The following is a 20,658-nucleotide window of genomic DNA, read 5'->3' as shown; positions in this document are numbered from 1 at the left end:
TATATATGTACTCCAAGGTCTCCGTTTACCCCTCCCTTATACATACTATGACACATAGAATAGATAAGTAATAATATCCTACTGCAGAGCACAGGGAACTCTACTCAATACTCTGTAATGACCCATACTGGAAAAGAATCTAAAGAATGAATATATGTATATGTACAACTGGTTCACTTTGCTGTACACCAGAAACCAACACAACATTGTAAATAAAATATACTCCAATTTAAAAAAAAATGCAAAGGATATGCATAATAATATTTAAAAGAAGGAGAAGGGTGCTTTCAGTAGAAGTTATAGTGCAGGGGGAGGTGAACATGTTTGTTTTACTTCAATTCTGCTTCTCTCATTTTCTCTCTTTCCAATTCTGGTAAGGAAATAAGCAATTGTTGTCAAAAACTAACTGTCAAGATGTTTTCGTTCCATTGGTTTCTGATAGACAACTTGTTACTGAGGTCGGAGTTTGATGGATGATTCTCCCAGAATCAGTTCCATATAAGCCCAGAACTGGTTGAGTAGAGCCCCAGCTTTGAAGTGGGCTGGATCATTTTTTGTCTGAGAATAAATTGCCTTCTTAATTCTTAAAAAAAGAATCACTGATTGAAGGAGACCGATGCCATGTCATCACTCCTCAGGTGCTTAAAATAAATGATTAAAAATCTGGGAGCATGTTCGAGCTTTGCCTGTGCTGACATCTTATAAAAAGAGAAGCTGTGTCTAGCTTGTACATTTGTATGAAAATGAGATCAAGGTTTCTCCAGAATCGAACCAAATTGAATTGCCCGCAGCCCTGTTTGGATAACCAAGTAATAGATGATTTCCGTTATTACTCGTGTTGCATACTTAATATTCCTAGTATACAGAGGGTGTTTTGGAAGCTCCTTTTGGATCAGGGGGAAGGAGAGCTCTTTATTTCATTTTTGATGCTCAGACTCTTCAGATTGAGTGAGATAAAGAATGGCACATCTATGCACGGTGCATACAAGGTATACGATAGTGTGGAAGCTGAACTTCACAAATCATCCACGGGAGATGACTCTAGTTTCCCACAGTGATGCATGCTCCAGTGACTATACGGCAGACCTCCTCAAGGGCTGCCTCGTGTGTGTCCCACAGTGATGCATGCTCCAGTGACTATACGGCAGACCTCCTCAAGGGCTGCCTCGTGTGTGTGCTCAGATGCTCAGTTGTGCCTGACTCTTTGCAGCCCCATGCCTGCCAGGCTCCTCTATCTGTGGAACGTTCCAGGGAAGAATACTGGAGCAAGTTGCCATTTCCTCCTTCAGGGGATCTTCCCAACCCAGAGGTCAAACCCATTTCTCCTGCCTTGGCAGGCAGATGCTTTACCAGAAGCACCTCCTGGGAAGCCCTACGTAGTGCCATGGTCAAATGCTAATTTTGTAAATACACAGGGTGCCACCAATCTCATGGAGAATGATTCACAAGAAATGATCTAATTAAAGATTAAATGATTAATTAAATGATCTGATTAAAGATTAACTTTAGGCAACAAAATTCTTATCATAGAGCCTGGTCTCAACTTTACCCAATGGGACTATTTTGGAGGAATATATCATGAGTGATTAAACTTTTAAGCAGTTTGGAATTTTGTAAGAAAATAAGCAGGGACCAAGTGGGCTTCCCCAGTGGCTCAGAAGCAAAGAATCCACCTGCATTGCAGGAGATGCAGGAGACGCATGTTTGATTCCTGGGTCAGGAAGATCCGCTGGAGGAGGGCCTGGCAACCCACTCCAATGTTCTCGTCACAAAAACCCCATATGGACAAAGAAGCCCGACAGGCTCTGGTCCCTGGGGTGGCAAAGAGTTGGACACGACTGAAGCGACTGAGCACACACAGGCAAACAGGGACCAAGTGACAGCATATTAATGGCTTAAAGTACATTTTCTTCACATTAAAAAAAAATTGCACTATCTATAAACCTATCTTAAGTGGCAGGGTTGTATATGAGGAGTGAATAATATAATGATATTATTCCAGACCTTACAGATTTATTCCCCAGCTGAAACATGTATGCATAAAAAGCATTCATTATAATAAGCATATTAAATAAATATAGTTGCGTGGTCAGAGAGTCAAAAGAACAGACTGTTTCTTTTCTTTCTGGAAAGTTATGTGCCTTTATCCTTAGTGATTTTAAGAAATCAGAAAAAGAATGTCAAGTTCAGTGTGAGACAGGTAGAAGCACTCATCCAGAACAATCATCTGTGGATTAGTTATCATTGGCTGCTACTTGTTGAAAAAGGCCAACCCTCAAAACCGCTAGCAGGAGAGCATCTCATGTAATCTAATTTAGATTTAGGGAAAAGCAGGAAGCCAGTGGGTTTTAGAAATGTAGGAGTCTAACAATTTTACCAAGGCTGAGGTTAAATTATATAAGATTGTCATCAGAGTCAACGCAAAGAGAAACTCAAAAACCACTGACTTACTTCCATGGAACTTTTCTATGGTTGATTAAATGAGACCCAATTAGCGAGTGATGCTGGGTGTCATATGTACACATAGACCTTGACTTGGCTTTGTACACTGTGTTGAATACTTGAGTCATCACTACATTGTTCAGGTGCAATGCGTTTGGAAACTTCCGGAAGAGAGAGTCAGCTAGACAGAGAGAGGAAGAAAGTGACATGTAACAGTCCTCCACACCGAGAATATACAGAGGGCATGTAGTAACTAATGCTGGTTTAGGAAAGTGTTGATAAATGTGTTCCCCTCTGGTGAACCACAGAGAACCAATAGTAACACTGTGTGATACAAACTACAGTGACTGCAACAAAGAAGTCTAGACAAGTCAGAGAAAGTGTCCTCCAGTTTGGGGTCTTATTGAATAACTATGATGGCACCCAAGGATCTACAGGAGACTGTGCCCCATGGGTACTAGGGAAGCAAGGCACACGGTCTACCTTCCAAGTCCACAGATTCAGGTCCACCAGGAAAGGACTCATGGAGTCACTAAAGCACGACTTTTAGAGTCGTCCAGATTTAGGCTCGAATAACATCTCCATAAATGTGAAGTAGAGTGGTTTTAGCTGAGTCACCAAAACTTTCTGATCTTCCTTTTCTATATGTGTGCATTGAAGGTAGACACAGTAACCGGCTTGGAGAGTTACTGGGACACAGAAGCACTCACAGACTTAGAAAGCAACCTAACGGTTACCAAAGGGGAAAGGGGAGGCAGGGGTAAATTAGGAGCTTGGCATTAACAGATACACACTGCTGTGTATAAAATAGCTAAACAACAAGGACCTACTGCATAACACAGGGGAAAAAATTCAACGTCTTGTAGCAATCTCTAATGGAAAAGAATCTGAAAAAGAATGTATATCTATCGTATATATAACAGAACCGTTTTGTGAAACTGAAATTAACACAGCATTGTAAATCAACCATACTTCAATTTAAAAAAAAAAAAGGAGTTACCATGGATTGAATGAGATATTATATAAAGCCTTGAGCACTCTGCACTCAATAATGTCCAGTTTTTATGATTCTTGCTCCCAAGATTCTTGGGATGGAATGTGGCTTGTTTAAAAAAAAAAAAAAAAGCAAATGTGAGAGGAAAGGTCTAGTCCTGGGGAATGGAAAAAAAAATGAAATTTTAGTTGCTCATGACTCACTGACCACCAGGGAGCCATTTACAACTTATCTGTATGTTAGCAATGAGAACTATGTCTGTCCTCTTACGCCAACAAATTGCCATCAGGATAAGCTGATGCAAAAGGAAAAAAAAAAACTTTGTCCCTCTGGGTAGCGAGCAAGTCTTTATTTAAGATAAGTCTGAGTAAGCGGATCCATGTAACAGTCTACTTTACTGTTTAAACACCAACTGTAAAAATGAACACGCCACCCCAAAGCAAAGTGTTTACTGAGTGGGCATTCCCCTCATCACTTTTAATGTCATTCATACAATGTGTTTGGGGTTATCACTGTGTCAGTTACTTGTGAACCCAGGGAAAATCTGACTGACTTAGCTTGAGTTTCTTTGGAGTCCATATCCATCCTCTATTTATTTACTTTTTGACTCTGCTTGCTTAAAAATGTGAGTGAATACGACTAGGAAAATCTATGAGTTTATGGGCGTTGGTATATCCTTGGAATTACTTGCAAAGTGAGTGCTGAAGTGGCCATCTGATTTCAAAAGGAGGCTCTGAGCCACCTCCAGGCCCCTAATTTGCATCACGAGTGGAGCTTTCTATTCCACTGTCAGCGCTTCTGTGGAAGGGTGCTGCTGACCGACTTCCCCTCCCCTCATGGGCTTTCTCACCCCTGACTCACAGCATGATCAAATGACGTGTGCCTTGTACACGTGATCATGTCTTCTTTTTTTTTTTTTCCTAAATTGGAGTATCATAGCTTTATGATGTTGTGCTGGGTTCCGCTGTATAACAGTGTGAATCAGCCAGGGGCAGACATGTGTCCCCTCCTCTGGGGCCTCCCTCCCATCTCCACTCCCTTCCCACCCCCTAGGGCATCACCGAGCGCTGAGCTGAGCTCTGTGTACAGCAGCTTCCCGCAAGCTCTCTGTCTACACATGGTAGTGTGTATACGTGTCAACCCTAATCTCTTAATTCGTCCCAACCTCCCCTTTCCCCACCGGTCCGCATGTCTGTTCTGTGTGTTTGCATCTCTATTCCTGCCCTGCAAATAGCTCCATCTCTACCATTTTTCTAGACGCCACATATATGCGTTACATGCGATATCCGTTCTTCTCCTTCTGACTTACTTCACTCTGTATGACAGGCTCTGGGTCCATCCATGTCTCTACACACAGCTCTTGAGATGCCTGTCCTAAAGAAAATTGCCTCAGGCAAAAGTCTTTACGGCAAGTACAAAGGTTGAGATCAATATGCAATTTTCTGTGAAACTTGAATATTCTTTGTGAATTGACATTTTTTCAGGCCTAGAGCATTTCTGTATCATCCACGTGACTTTATTAGGGTAAAGAAGAACTGGAGATGACTTTCTCAGAAAATGTCAAGAGGATCACAGAGAAGCACAGCCACAGAGAGGTGCATTTTGAAATAAACAGTCTGACACAGGGAACATCAGTGCGAACACACAGAGTCTGTGCTAAGTCGCTTTGGTCATGTCTGACTCTCTGCGACCCATGGAACGAGCCGGGCTCCTCTGTCCCTGGGATTCTCCAGGCAAGAATACTGGAGCGGGTTGCCATGCCCTGCTCCAGGGGATCTTCCCAACCCAGGGATCGAACCTGCATCTCATAACCTCACCATCATTGGCAGGCAGGTTCTTTACCTCTAGAGTCACTTGGGAAGCCTTGGTGGCTAAGACAGTAAAAAACCTTCCTGCAGGACAAGAGACCTGGCTTTGATTCCTGGGTCAGGAAGATCCCCTGAAGTAGGAAATGGCAGCCCACTATTGTATTCTTGCCTGGAGAATCCCATGGACAGAGGAGCCTGGCGGACTACAGTCCATGGGGTGGCAGAGTCAGACACAACTGAGTGACTAACAGTTTCACTTTCATAAAGCGTTTAAACCTGAACATATTCACATAAAGATGTGGTGCATGCTATGTACATAGCAGCTCTGCAGATATTATGAATCCCTCTCTTATCTGGGGTGAAGATGGATCCACGCTGGTTTGGCGGTGGCCTCTATGCAGGAATCCATGCCAAATTCAATAAATCCTTCACAAAGTAATTACAGAAGGCTCAGGCAATTTGATTTGTTCTTATCAATTTGGAACTTTGATCTCTGCTGTTATGAAATGCTGTTCAATAACACATGACCACTATCATCCTTCCTACTCGAGCTGAGAGTGAAGTATGTTCTAAATGATATTTTAAAGGCAAGGAGAAAACTCCATGATGGGAAATTGCGAAGGGAGACATTCCTGTCACAGAAACATGTGAGAGGAGAGATCGGCCAGCCCCCGTCCAAGGTCATACTTCACTTACTTCATTTTGTTAGTTAATTTTATTTATTTATTTACCTTTTTGAAAATTGAAGTATAACTGATTTACAATGCTTCAGGTGTACATATATTTATTATGCACATACACATGTTTATTCTTTTTCAGATTCTTCTACATTACAGGTTATTTTAGGCTCATTTGGTAAAGCAGGAGACACAGTTTCGATCCCTGGGCTGGGAGGATCCCCTGGAGAAGGGCAGGGCAACCCACTCCGGTACTCTTGCCTGGAGAATCCCGTGAACAGGGGAATCTGGTGGGCTATAGTCCATGCGAAGAGTCAGACATGACTGAGCGGCTAACACTTTCACACTTTTCACGAGATATTGAAGTTCCCTGTGATATGCAGTCGTTCTTTATGGTCTATCTATTTTATGTACAGCAGAGTGCATCTGTTAATCACAGATTCCTAACTGAAGGGCCCTGCTCTGGAAGACGAGGTTCAGTCCCTGGGCTGGACACCCCTCTTTCTGTGGGGCGAGGACTAAGGAAGAGGTTAGCCTCTCAGTGACCGTGCTTCCTTTCTCGACCCTGTTCCAAGGCTCCAGGACCCTGGAATCTCCAGCCCTAAACAGCCCAGGCCTCCTTCCAGGCCAGTTCTCCTGAGCTGTTCCCCAGGTGTGAGGCCTGGGTCCCAGGAGTGGACAAAGGTAGCTTTGGCAGAGCAGAAGGTGTGGGGAGCGTGGAAGGCTTACACCCCACAGGTGGGGACCTACATACCCCCCGGGAGGTCCCTCCGTGGTTCAGGTCGGAATCGGGAGCAAACGGAGGCGCGGGTACAGGCTTCGGACTGGGCGCAGGGACTGGGGTTTTCTCACCCTCGGATGCCACTGAGGGGCCTTTCCTGGTTATCGAGGGGTGAAGAACTGCGTGCCAGGGCCGGGGACACGGGTTCCAGCTGTGGTCCGGGAAGGTTCCGTGTGCCCCGGGGAAATGTAGCCTGTGCGCCCCGGCTACTGAGCCCGCTCGCCGAGAAACCTCGGGCTGCGGCAAGAGAAGGCACGGCGGCGAGCAACCCACGCCTGCAACTAGAAAGTAGTCCCCACTCCTGCAACTAGAGAAAGCCCACACATAGCGACCAAAAAAGAAAAGGTAGACGAATGTTCCAAAGTGCTAGTGAGAAACTCCAAAGGCTGAAAATTCTAAATCCAAAGTTGACTCTTTAACTCACAGAGCAGCTGTATTTATTAGGACAGTAGAATACAAAACATTTTATTGAATTGTTCCTAGCGTGGTGTATGATTTAAATTGGTTAGACATATGGTAAGTGGCTCTTGATTTTAACTCTTACCCGGATTCCACAAATGTTAGGAGAGCACCTTCTGCTTGTTTGTATTTGTCTTTGTCCAGGAAGAGTTTTTGGTGCATTTGGAGGGATGCTGGACCAATCTGAAGCTAAGAGGGGCTGGGATCAGTCAAATGCTGAGATTTCATGAAGACTCATTGTTCTCATCTGTATCTCTTAACTAAAATACAAGAGAAAGGATCGTTTGGCCTTTGAGAATGCTTCCGGTTACAGGGCAGCAATATTGTCTAGTCCTGTGTCTCCAATGCAGTGTCAATAGATAATAACTATTGACGGTAGGAATTCAATCTAATTTACAATGCTATTTTTTTTTCATTTCGTCCCTGAAAACCAGAGAAGTGTTTTGTGTTAGTACAGCCTTCTCTAATATCGTGCCAAAATTCACAAGAGTTAGTGTAGATCACAGGTGGCTGAAAATGTCTTAAATGTTTCAGGGGATGGTTTCCCTGATTTTGAACAGTATTCATAAACATTTCAAAGTTCTCTTTAATTCTGAGATCAGACTTTAACATACCTTTCTTTTGTTGTTGTTTAGTTGCTAAGTCATGTCTGACCCCATGGACTGTAGCCTGCCAGACTCCTCCGTCCATGGGATTTCCCAGGCAAGAATACTGGAGTCAGTTGCCATATCCTTCTCCAGGAGATCTTCCTGACCCAGGGATTGAACCCATGTCTCCTGCCTTGCAGGTGGATTCTTTACTGCTGAACCATGGGGGAAGCCCACCTTTCTTCTGCAAGAGTCTTGAAATCTGCAGGTGTGATGATAATTATTCTTTATCTATTTGACTGCATTGGGTCTTAGTTATGGCACATGGGCTTAGTTGCCCTGAGGCATGTGGGATCTTAGTTCCCAGACCAGGAGTCGAACCTGAATTGGAAAGCGCTGGATCTCCAGGATGATCATGAGTTTGAGTAAACTCCAAGAGTCGGTGATGGACAGGGAAGCCTGGTGTGCTGCCGTCCATGGAGTCGCGAAGAGTCGGACACGACTAAGCGACTGAACTGAACTGTGATCACCAGGGAAGTCCCCGATATTTATTCTTGATGTCACCTTCTGATACGAAGTGATGGATTCCAGAGACGTGTTACAACAATACTGATTGATGGTTTTTCCCCTGAGCACTACATCTTGTCTTCATGTTTGTTCTGGCAGGGAACGATTTAACGGGCCAGCTCCAGAGAGATTTTAATTTGCAAGAGAAAGGAGTAGTCTGTGAACCTGCCTGCACATCTATTACTTTTTCACAACGCAGGCCCTTCTTCCTTGCTCTGTATCAGACTGTCAGTGCACATACTGTCCCGACTGGTGTCGTGAGCCCTGCTTTTGTGCAGCCCCTTAGAACAGGGAGCGTTCATTTTGCAGCAGAAAGAACGGAATCAATACCAGCACTTGGGAAACAGTCCCAAGGCTTTGCTTGCCCCGGGTGGAACAGATAATGTGGTTGTTTATGAAATCACAGGCCATGCATATCCTGCCTCATCTAGTTCTGAAATTCATGGACAGAGTGATGCGAGTGACTCTCCAGCAACTGAAATAATAGCATTAATACAAACACCTCAGACTCATTTGTTGCCTCATGAAATGAAATGCGACTTGCATGCATGCTGATGTGTCAAAAATGGGATGATTTGTCAGAAATGGGTCAACCTGGTCTCCTTTGCCAAAATGAAAAGAAGTTCTTATCTTGAGTCCTCTGTTCCCGCGGCCCCAACCCCCGAAGACAGCTGAGTTTGGATAAAGAGGGTCTGCCAACATTCAGTCCCATCCAAGAGAAGAATTGAGAAATTCTTCAAAGTCTTATCAAGGAGCATCATTGAAATACTTCAGGGTTTAAAAAAAAAAGTGTAGATGAATGCATTCAATTCTTTCTTTCTGTCTCAATGAAACTAAAGTTCAGCTCTGGAGGGAAAGTATTTGATTGTCTTCTGTGTCTGAAACTTTTAAATAATTGAATATACATTTCATTTTCAGCTGAGTCAGTAGAGGCTGATCATCTGTACCAAGTGTCAGCAAGCATTTTTCTTTAAGGGCCAGGTAGTCAGTATCTTAGGTTTTTGGGGCCTCATTGGGTCTCTGTCACAGCTATTCAATTCTGTAATAGTAGCTCAAAGGCAGTCATAGATGATATGAAAAAAATAAGTATGGCTATGTGTTCCATAAAAGGTTATTTACAAAAACAGGTTTTTGGCTGGAAGACCATGGTTTACAGACCCTTGATCTATTCATACATAAAACTGTTAGGATAAATATTTTGGGGTCCTTGACAACCTTACTGTCACATATGTGATCAAAGGATTTTTAGAATAGTACCCTGAGATATGTAACATCCTCAACAATGGCCGCTTAAGAAAAATTCTTTTAAGGATGTAAGCATGTTTTCCAGTGGAAAACAGGTATTCTAAAATACATAGTCCATAAGGACAACTATCTCCCCCTCTCAAAAACAGCAATTTTTTTTCTAGAAAATGTTCATTGTAATGACTATTTACCCAATTCTAGGTTCTGTGCTAAGAATTTTCCAGGCTTTGTGTTAAACCAAATAGAGTGAATTTATCAGCGAGAGCTACACCATGGCAGCAGGGATGAAGGCCCCAGCGACACCTGTGACGGGTCTGACTCCTTTACTGTCTCTTTCCGAAAGTGCTCCATCTGAAAAAGGACAAAATCTGGTGCAAAGAAGGTGCCTTGTTTTACTGCATCACTGTGTCTATCTATCCCAAGAACGGTCGCCTGTCAGGCTCCTCTGTCCATGGGATTCTCCAGGCAAGAATACTGGAGTGAGTATCCATTCTCTTCAGGGGACCTTTCCAACCCAGGGATTGAACCTGGATCTCCTGCATCGCAGGCAGATTCTTTACCATCTGAGCCATCAGGGAAGCACATCTATTTCATAACGTAATGCAAAGGAGAAGTTAAAGACAAAGAAAAGACAAAGTGAAATTTCCAGTCTGGATATTTATTGTCATATAAAGAATCTTTTACTCAACTATTCATCAGAAAGACAGGAAGGAAAGAAGATGAAAAAATTATCTGCAAAATCTGTCTTTTTATAAATATATTTCTTTTTCCTGGGTAGGGTTTTGGGAGATAAAGGGGGTTTAGATTCGTAGCTTTTTTTGCTTAAACCAATTTTTTAAACTTACGTTACAAACAAAAAAGTGAGTGAGATGTGCTGTGCTGAGGTAGACTACAATTATTTGCATCCAGATATGGCTGTGGAACAATTTTTTCACATATGATATTAATATAATCAATATCTTGTGATTCATGGTAATGGAGTATTACATAGAACAACAAAGGAATGATACTGGTGTGAAGAAGACATTTTATTTTAAAAAAAGACATATACTGTGCTGTTCTGAAGTAAGGACACGCTGTTCAAAACTATTGAAAAAGTAAGTGAGCACGTGTTATTCAAGGGTTAGTACATCAGAAGAACACCGCTAATTGCCGAAAGGTGACCTAAACAGAATAGGTAGAGCGGATAGAGAAATTTCCCTGTGACTCATGTGCTTGTTTAGAACAATTGTCGTTTGAAATGGCTTAGGATTCTCCGGGATCCAAGCGATTGTCATTGCAGGCTACATCTATTTGCTGATGAAACACAAAGGGCTTTTCATACAGAAATTTGTTGCATCCCTTTTTGAACTTGAAAGGGAGAATGTCAAGAGGAAATGCCATTTCCTTTCTTAGATATTTGTGATTGAATGGGCTTCTTTAGCATTGGATAAAATCGCTTTGCTAAAGGAATCCTCCTTTGAGACTAACTGGAGGTCATGTTGCTGTTGCTGTTGCTCAGTTGCTCAGTCGTGTTCGACTCTTTGTGACCCCATGGACTGCAGCACGCCAGGCTTCCCTGTCCCTCACTCTCTCCGGACTTTGCTCAAACTCATTTCCATTGAGTCGAAGATGCCATCCAACCATCGTCCCTCCTCTTGCCCTCAGTCTTTCCCAGCATCGGGCTCTTTTCCAGTGAGTCGGCTCTTTGCATCAGGTGACCAAAGTATCAGAGCTCAATATACAGGATTGGAGGTCAATGCTGCATGCTTAATAAATGGAGAAGTTGTGCAATTTCAAAGAAAGTTTGCAATAAAAAGGTTGGAGAGGTAACCAGTTGGCAATGGCATTGACTTTAAAGCAAAATCTTGAATCTGAGTGAATTATGCAGTCTTCTCTTCTGGATCAAAACTTTTAAGTCTCTGCAATTCAGAACAAAGGTACTTATCACAGTGTAAGTTCTTTGCCGGTTATTTCTCATGTCTCTCAGGCTATATACCTATAAGTATATACCTTCCAAAGTATATATCTTCCAAAATAAGAGAGAGAGCCATCTTTACCCAAAGGAATATTTTGATAACTCACTATGTCAGACCTCAACATTTCATATCAACCTGAGAAATGGATCTCAGTTTAAGTAAGATTAAAAAAAAATCAGCCCTTTATATGTTTTGGGAACCCACCTATCGTTCTTCATTGATTTATAGATTTTAATGTAGCCTCTCTACATAGATTTTAACCTATAGATAAATCAGAATCTATATAGAGATTTTAATGTATTCTCTAAAACAAATCTGAACATCACACAGGTAAATATTTACAGATATGTCATTAGTCACCATAATGAGTGAATTAATTTATGTTTTGTCAAGTCAACGAAATTTTGGGGAGCTGACTAAGCTATTTCACCCTTTTGCAGTTCTTGAAATAATGTTGTATTTTAAGTGTCTTCTTTAGCCTGGAAGAGCCTCCCCAATGGCCCAATGGGTAGAGAATCCGCCTGCAGTGCCAGGCACACGGGAAATGCAGGTCCCAGCCCCTGGAGGAGGAAACGGCACCCCACTGCAGGGCCCTTGCCTGAAAACTCCCACGGACAGAGGAGCCTGGCGGGCTGCAGTCCGCAGGATCGCAAAGAGTGGGACACATCTGAGTGAGAAACCACTGGAGTCAGCCTGGAAAGTGAGGCGTGCGGAGAGACGGGGAGTGAATGCAGAGTCTGGGCCAAAGCTCTTTATTTTTCACTCAGCCGGACTCTTAGATATCCACAAAGCCTCCTGTTCCCTTTCTCAGCTGAACATTAAAGGCTGACCTCTCAGGAGAAACACAGACACTGTCAGGAGTCAAGGAAGAAAGTGGACAGTGTCTGGGTGATGTACGCTTAAAAGGAACATCCCACAATGGGAGGAAACGAAAGAGCTTTCTTACAGGCATTCTATTTTACAGTAATGCCTCACTGCGCCCTATGATGAAAGCTCTTCAGAGCGCAGAATGTTAGTCACGCTGGAAACTCCTTTAATTGAATGGTATGGAAAATGGCCCCAGGGGCTGCTAGGGAAGGGCCAGGGTAATCACATGCTATCAGAACCACCTCACTGTCAACTTATCTAAAACTCGGGACTCAGAGCTGACTTTAATGCTAGCGAATTCCATTGGGAAACAAATCATCGTACTGAAATAAAAACGTGCCACCCGTAAAACTAATCAAATGCACCGTCCTTTCAAAGGGGCTTCTTGTTGCGGTTCTTTTAACAGCCGACTCCTTGGGAAAGGCAGGGGAGATTGAAAAGGAATCCATATAAAACGAACACACACAGGTTTATTTTGTAGAAGAGATGCTGATGTAAAATAGTTCTGGCAGAGTGATGGGGTTTTCAGAATTTTAATTTAGCAGTTGTCTGAGATTCAGTAGTTTAATTGCTTAAAAAAAACCTTTCATGATTATTTCTAATTATTCTTGTCATATTTCTGCAGGTTTTGAGAGCCTATTCAGGTAGAACTTTATTTAAGTAATGAGCACCACTCAGACATTTTAGGCTCCAGTTTAAGAAAGGGAAATATAGGAAATATATCACTTAACAGCAATCCCCAACATTTTTGGCATCAGGGACCAGTTCCACAGAAGACAGTTTTTCCATGGATCAGGGTGGGGATGAGAGGGATGGTTTGGGGGTGATTCAAGCGCATTGCATATTTTGTGCACTTTACTTCTATTATTATTACATCAGCTCCACCTCAGATCATCAGGCATCAGATTCAGTAGGCTGGGGACCCCTGATTTAGTACACACACACACAGCGTCAAATCCATACACACTCGAGAACACAAAGAAAATGCAGAGTATTCCAATATATGTTTTTGGAGAGAAGTCTATTATACACACTGAGAAGTTACTACACGCTTAGAAAGCCTGACATTATGTAACGTATTATGTCCATTGTCTCGGTGATGAAATGTTGCCACTTAATGACTCATGTTGCTAACACACGCTCCTGAGAACCCCATCCACCCCGTCCTGAAGATGTTTAAAGCAGAGACTGGGTCCCCACAGCGGCTGCCCGGCTCTGATCCTCGGAAGTCCTTCTTTCAAGTGAGCAGAATGGAGGAGCATCAAAGAGGTACAGCTGCTCTTCGTCGTCACTGTGACGAGAAAGACTTTTAAAAAGACAGCTCTGAAGACGAGCCAAGGTTTCCTGTATCAGATCTGCCCCGAGGAGGGCATCTTCCAAAGTCTGCTGATTATCGGACCTCCCTGGTGGTTCAGGGGCTAAAACTTCGAGCTCCCAGTGCGGGGGTGGGGGGCTGGGATGGGGGCACTGTTTCAATCCCTGGTCAGGGAACTAAGATGCCTACATGCCTCACGGTGTGACCAAAATAAATAAATTAATAAACAAAACAGATGTTGTATTTCTAAAGCAAACAAAAAAAGTCTATTGATTATTAAGCTGTGCTCCATGCACCAGGAGCGGGAAGTAGGTCTGAAATGATGTGTGTATGTGTGTGTGTATGTGTATGTAGGGAGGAGCCATCCTAATTACGAAAATGTTTGAAGAAGGTTTCTAAAGTTGCCAACTCAGAAACCATGACCTTTGTGTTTGACTGTTCATAAAATAGGAAACCGATGAGATCTAATCCAACGAGTCATCAGCTGTTTGAATCCCACTGCACTCTTCTTATCACAATGGCTTTGAGTATTTGCTGGAGAGATTGCTAAATATTTATACAGATGATTCAATGGCCAATTCAGTAATAGATGATTCACTACCGTTCACAAAGCAAGTGCTTATGAGTTTAGTCTCTAAGGTATGCCTCTGTGATGTAGCTTAGCTCCTCATTCAGGCTGATCACATGACACATCCAAAAAGCTTTAATGTCATGATTTTCCTATCTGTAAAGTGGGGATAACAAAAATAGTTCATGAGGCTATTGCAAAGATTCATTGTGATAATGCAGGAAATGTACTTAACAATGATCAATACAGCTTAATTATTATTTTTTGTATTGTTTATAACACTAACATCATCATCCTTACCACCGTTCAATGCAAACAACTGATTTTATTCATCACTGACCACAAGTAACTCTCCTTATATTGCGATCTGGTTCCTTGAGTTGTCTTCTCATTAATTCTAATGTAGCCCTCATGACAGACAGAAAAAGAGAAAAAAAGAAAGAAAGGAAGGAGGAAAGAGAGAGTGAAAGCTATTTTTTAACCAACCTCCAAAGGTTCATACAGAGGGAGGGAGAGAGCAGAGGAGGAGAGGGAGACAGAGACCTGTTCTATTTTCTGTTGCCCTGGCTATAAGCCCATATTCTTCAAATACTTTTTAACTGGTGTGATCTCTTCCCCATGCTGATCACTATCTCCTGATGGTGCTACATTTTTTCGACATCTCTTTACAGGAAAGTTACCCTGTATGGAAATTTCCAGATGTTCTAAAGTGTTTAAAAAATAATTAAGGAAGAGGGCAAAGATCTAATAAAAGAGGAATTCACTGTAAACCCTGGTCGTTGTTATTCTATTCTTAGAAGCGTTTTTATCCATCTATTTGTGTGTGTGTATGTTTAATTTAAATTATCAAACTTATTTGCCTTGAAAGTTTAATAGGAGCTTCTGCAGAAGGTTTTCTTTTCTGTTTTTTGATTTGAGGGGAGGTCACGCTTTCTTTGTGCATGTGTTTAAAGTAAATGGAGAAGGAAAAGACACCCACCCCAGGACTCCTGCCTGGAAAATCCCACGGATGGAGGATCCTGGTAGGCTACAGTGCATGGGTCACAAAGAGTCGGAGGACATGACTGAGCAACTTCACTTTCACTTTTAAATTAAAGGTGAATAGCAAGTTCTTGTGTAATTTATTGGTTCAATTTGGTGATCAATAACATTGCAAAATTAAGGTGGAGGAAGTTAAGAGAAACCTTTTTTTTCTTAAGGTGGCAATTTTTTTCCATGTCAAATGTTGTTTAATTTATTACAGTACAGAACATTTTGGAGGTATGAAATTGGCAATATTTAACTATCGGATCACTTATGCAAGAGAAATTATGTGATGGAGTACTTATTGAGTGTTTTTGCACTCAGTAATTATTGCTTAGTTAAAAAGCACGGTTTAGAACAGTATATACAATATAATCTCATTTAAAATTGTTATCAATAATAATATGAAAAATATGTGCAGGCTCAGTTTTCCAGTTTTTTTGTTTGACTCTTTGTGACCCCACAGACTGCAGCCCACCAGGCTCCTCTGTCCATGGGATTCTCTAGGCAAGAATACTGAAGTGCGTAGCCATTTCCTCCTCCAGGGGATCTTCCCGACCCAGGGATCCAGTTGGCATCTCCTGCATTGGCAGGAGGATTCTTTACTGCCCAGGAAGCAATATGATAAATATATGTGTATAAATATATCACATGCATTAAAATGAGAGGAGTATATCAAGCTGTTGTTACAGTTGCCTTTGAGAAGCTGTGTATAGAGGCCTTTATAATCTGCTCTGTTTTCTGTAATGTTTGACTAGTAAGTACATAGTGAATATGAACCACTTTTGAAATAATTACGTTTCTAATCAGAAGGAAAACACAGAACTAAAACATGAAGTGCAGGATTAGTCTATGTTTGTAAAGTAATGATTTCTCATCTCATTTAACAAAGCATTCATCAAAGGAATAGTAGCCTAAAGACTCAAATGTATTATTAGCTACAGTCCAAACCTATTAACCTTTAGTCAATATATACTCACCAAAGGTAACTGACCATGAAGAAGTGCCATCAGGGATAAAAACATACCCCAAAAGATACAGGTTTACATACAGCCTACACTTTCTGGATCATGTTGAACCATCTCAAAGCCCACTTTTCCAGGAAGGAAAAAGTCACACCCCAGCCATGGACTTTCAACTCCTGAGCTCCACCCCTAGGAAATGTCCTGGGCAACCTTAAGATGTAGAAACACCTAGTCTCTGAGCAACTGGAGCTCCATTTAGCATGTGGCTTCATAAACCATATGAGACCTGGACAACTCCTCCACTCGGGGAGACGCCAGGCTCACTCGAGAACGCACTATTCTGGCAGCCGCTTTACCTGAAGAGAGAGATCCTGTGTGACTCTGAGCAAGCACTGCAGATCAAAGGAAACCCAGTGGCTACATTCTATGGCTGCATGGGTTCACGAACAACAAGGAGACTGATCCCCTACTGATGGCTTTGAAACGATTCCATGCACCTGAATTTCTGCTGTCATACATGCCCTGAAGGCTGGCCTTCATCAGAAGGACATGATGTAGTGCTGGAGTTGGCAAGGTCATCAACTGAGGAATTGGACCACTGAGGTTCAAATCCTGGTCCATGTGTGACCTTGAGCATCTTAAACTCTGTGCCTCTATGCTTTCTCATTGGGTGAGTGGGAGTAGTAACAGTACCTATCTCATCAGTTGCTGCTGCTGCTGCTGCTGCTGCTAAGTCACTTCAGTTGTGTCCAACTCTGTGCGACCCCACAGACAGCAGCCCACCAGGCTCCCCCGTCCCTGGGATTCTCCAGGCAAGAACACTGGAGTGGGTTGCCATTTTCTTCTTCAGTGCATGAAAGGGAAAAGTGAAAGTGAAGTTGCTCAGTCGAGTCCGACTCTTAGCGACCCCACGGACTATAGCCCACCAGGCTCCTCCATCCATGGGATTTTCCAGGCAAGAGTACTGGAGTGGGGTGCCATTGCCTTCTCCGTCATCAGTTGCTAGGTGGATTCAATGAGTTAATATTTGTAAACACAATAAGCCTGGACCATAATAAGAATGATAAAGTGCTTGTTAAACTGAAAATTACCCATCATGACTGTTTCAGGGATTTCTCTGGACCCTTAGAATTAGATTTATTCCTCTGTTTTGAAAGGATGCTAGCATAAAAATTCAGATACATTTTTCTGTAGGGGTACAAATAAGGGAACAATTGGTTCTGCTTGAAGACAAAAGGAAAATCATGTCAGCAGAGATAGCATTGGGGTCCCAGCATGAGTAAGAGACTATTTGGTCCAGAAAAGAAAAGGTGAGGTATTCTAGTGAAAGCAACGAACATAGTAACACACGTTGTTGTTGTCCAGTGGCTAAGTCGTGTCCAGTTCTTTGCGACCCCATGGACTGCAGCACACCAGGGTCCCCTGTCCTTCATTATCTCCCGGAGTTTGCTCAAACTCATGTCCATTGAGTCAGTGATGCCATCCAACCATCTCATTCTCTGTCTCCCCCTCTTCCTCCTGCCCTCAATTTGTCCCAGCATCAGGGTCTTTTCCACTGAGTTGGCTCTTTACATCAGGTGGCCAAAGTATTCATTTCTGAGTTGTATGTAATATGTAGGGGTGTATATTTTCATTCATGACAATAGAGCTGATGCTAAGAAAGGGAAAATTCCAACTCAGATGAGTCATGATAAGGGACGGCGTCTAGGTTGTGTGCAGGTGATCCCACCCTTCCCAGAGTCAATTCTGAGTGAAAGCTCATGAAATTCATGTTCTTCATCACATAGCCCAGCACTAGAATCCTGGGTCTCTGGTTACTAACAGCCAAAGGGTAGCAACCTTGCTTGGAGCTACAGGGAAACCTATACCCACAGAGGACCTCAGCGTTCTGACCCTTGCCCAGTATGGTGGCAGGGGATCACTGCTTCTGCCTAAGGGCTTTGTCACACAGGTCTTCAGGAAGAGACAGCCATCGTCTTTGCAAGCTGGAAACACTTTATACTCAGATGACAGTCAAGAGAAGCTTTCCAACAGATATGCCCTTACGTACCCCTCAAAATCAGGTTCTTTTTCCATCTCACAAAGATGCTTTGTAAGCAAGAGAAAGGAATAAGCAACCTGCTTTTTCAAGTTGAATAAGCAAAAGTCTGAATTACAGAACTGGCAAAACAAAATTACAGATGACGCAGGACACACGTTATGACAAAATTCCCGCTCACAAACTGGCATGTCAATCATTGCAAACCCTCTACAGACTACAGGTTACTCTTGTCAATGCCAGCATTTGGAAAAAGTCTAAGAAGACTTATTTTGGAGAAGAATTCAAAGATGATGAAAGAACAAACACTAAAGATCAGAGGTAAAACAGAAGAACACCGTCTACCATAAATGAAACTGAGTATGTAATTAACACTGGCAGAGGTTGGCTAAATTCATCTCAACAAACCATCCCAATCTTATTCTGCAGACTCTCAGATTTTCTATTGAAATAGCAATTTGTCTTCAATATCATATTCATACTTTCAGGTACCCCTCTTTAAAATTAAAAAAAAACTGTTACTAAGCAGTTGTTCCAGATGAATGGAAACTAAAATTTTTGTGGTGAGCACACTGCGTTTAAAAGTAGAAATATTAGTGTTGTACACAGGAAGCTGAGATAATATTAGAAGCCAATGTTATCTTGATAAAAAATAAATTAAAAATAAAAATGGATTGTAGATTAACTAACACCACTTTCACCAGACAAAAACACATTTTGCTCAGTGTGTCTGCAGCTCTTATCAAAATCTACCCCATGTTTATATTAATAACTTTCCCTGGCTTTGCCCTGTTACCCTGTGCTTTGTCTGTCTTCCTTGTTACAAATCCTATGTTACTATACCCTTTGTTGGTTGAACAGCAATCTACACCTCTGACAAATAATTTGGCATTCTGATTGAGGCAAGAAACAGATGTCCCTAGCATCCCCACGCCACCCTCCCACACCAGGGTAAAGCAATTGGAGATTCATTCCCTATTGCCCGAAACTCCAAGACAAAAATAGCTGGACAATACAGACAGGAGGCTGGACCCTACTCAGACCACATATCTGTCTTTCCCAGAGTCAGGAGCCTTCCCAACCATACTTACACAGAAAACGCTCCTTGCAGGCCAAAGGGGAGCAATGTCAAGGGATGCTCTACCCAGATGCCTTTGCGGTAGGATCCATCTTGGCTAAGAGATGCGTGTGCACACATGCGAGGAGCCTGATATGCACCAAATGTGGACTGTGAGCCAGTCAAATCAGAATGACTGGCCAGAGGAAACCAGGAAGAAATGCCCGATAAAAGTAATTCAAACCACCATGAGGACGCAACTCAGTCACTCTCTCTCCCTGAGTCCACCCGTGTATCTAGTCACCTTGGCTGTACCCTTTTTTCCTCTTAATAAATGCTTTACCTGTTTCACTACTTTCTGTCTTTGTGAGAATTCTTTCATGCAAAGCCAAAGGGACAAGGCCCTTGTCACTAGCCACTGGTTTAGTGGCTAGGATCTGGTCACCTGATGTGAAATGCTAACTCACTGGAAAAGGCCCTGATGCTGGGAAAGATTGAGGGCAGGAGGAGAAGAGGGTGACTTAGGATGAGATGGTTGGATGGCATCACCCACTAAATGGACATGAGTTTGAGCAAACTCCAGGAGCTGGTGATGGACAGGGAAGCCTGGCATGCTGCAGTTCATAGGGTCCCAAAGAGTCAGACACCACTTTGTGACTGAACAAGGACAGAAAGAGACTCTAGGAGGGCTGGAATAGATACCGAGCTGTAGCTCTGCCCTGTAACTCTCTAGGAAGCCAGGCCTTATGGCTTTCAAGGGTCAAAGAGGTCAAGGGACTAGATAAACTGCTGATACTAATGCTATCTAACCAAGAACAATGACTTGAAAGATGAGGTAGTAGATAAAACTGTTGTATCTATACAACCAGGATTTGCAAAGTGACAAATGCCTTGTTTATTGTCTTAGCTGCTCAAGACTCAGCATTTCTACTGTATTGGATCCACTGTGGTTGTTTAGTCACTAAGTCATGTACAGCTGTTTTGCAGTCCCATGGATTGTATCCCGCCAGGCTCCTCTGTCCATGGAATTTCCCAGGCAACAATATTGGTATGGGTTGCCATTTCCTCCTCCAGGGAATCTTCCTGACCCAAGGATCAAACCTCCATCTCCTACATTGGCAGGCAGGTTCTTTTACCATTGAGCCACTTTTTAAATCAGTCAAACCAGTTTTGAATGTGTAGATGCACTGTCTTATTTTATTAATAATAGAAGAACTTAAAACACAGTCAGGATTTTAGTCCTTAGAATTTGAGATGTCCAGAGGATATAAAACATAGAAGTCAAGCCACAAATACTACAGTAATTA

The sequence above is a fragment of the Giraffa tippelskirchi genome, chromosome 3, assembly GCF_054371585.1.
Source record: "Giraffa tippelskirchi isolate mGirTip1 chromosome 3, T2T-mGirTip1v1.2.pri, whole genome shotgun sequence".
NCBI classification, from domain to species: domain Eukaryota; kingdom Metazoa; phylum Chordata; class Mammalia; order Artiodactyla; family Giraffidae; genus Giraffa; species Giraffa tippelskirchi.
Note: the sequence above shows the minus strand (reverse complement) of the source record.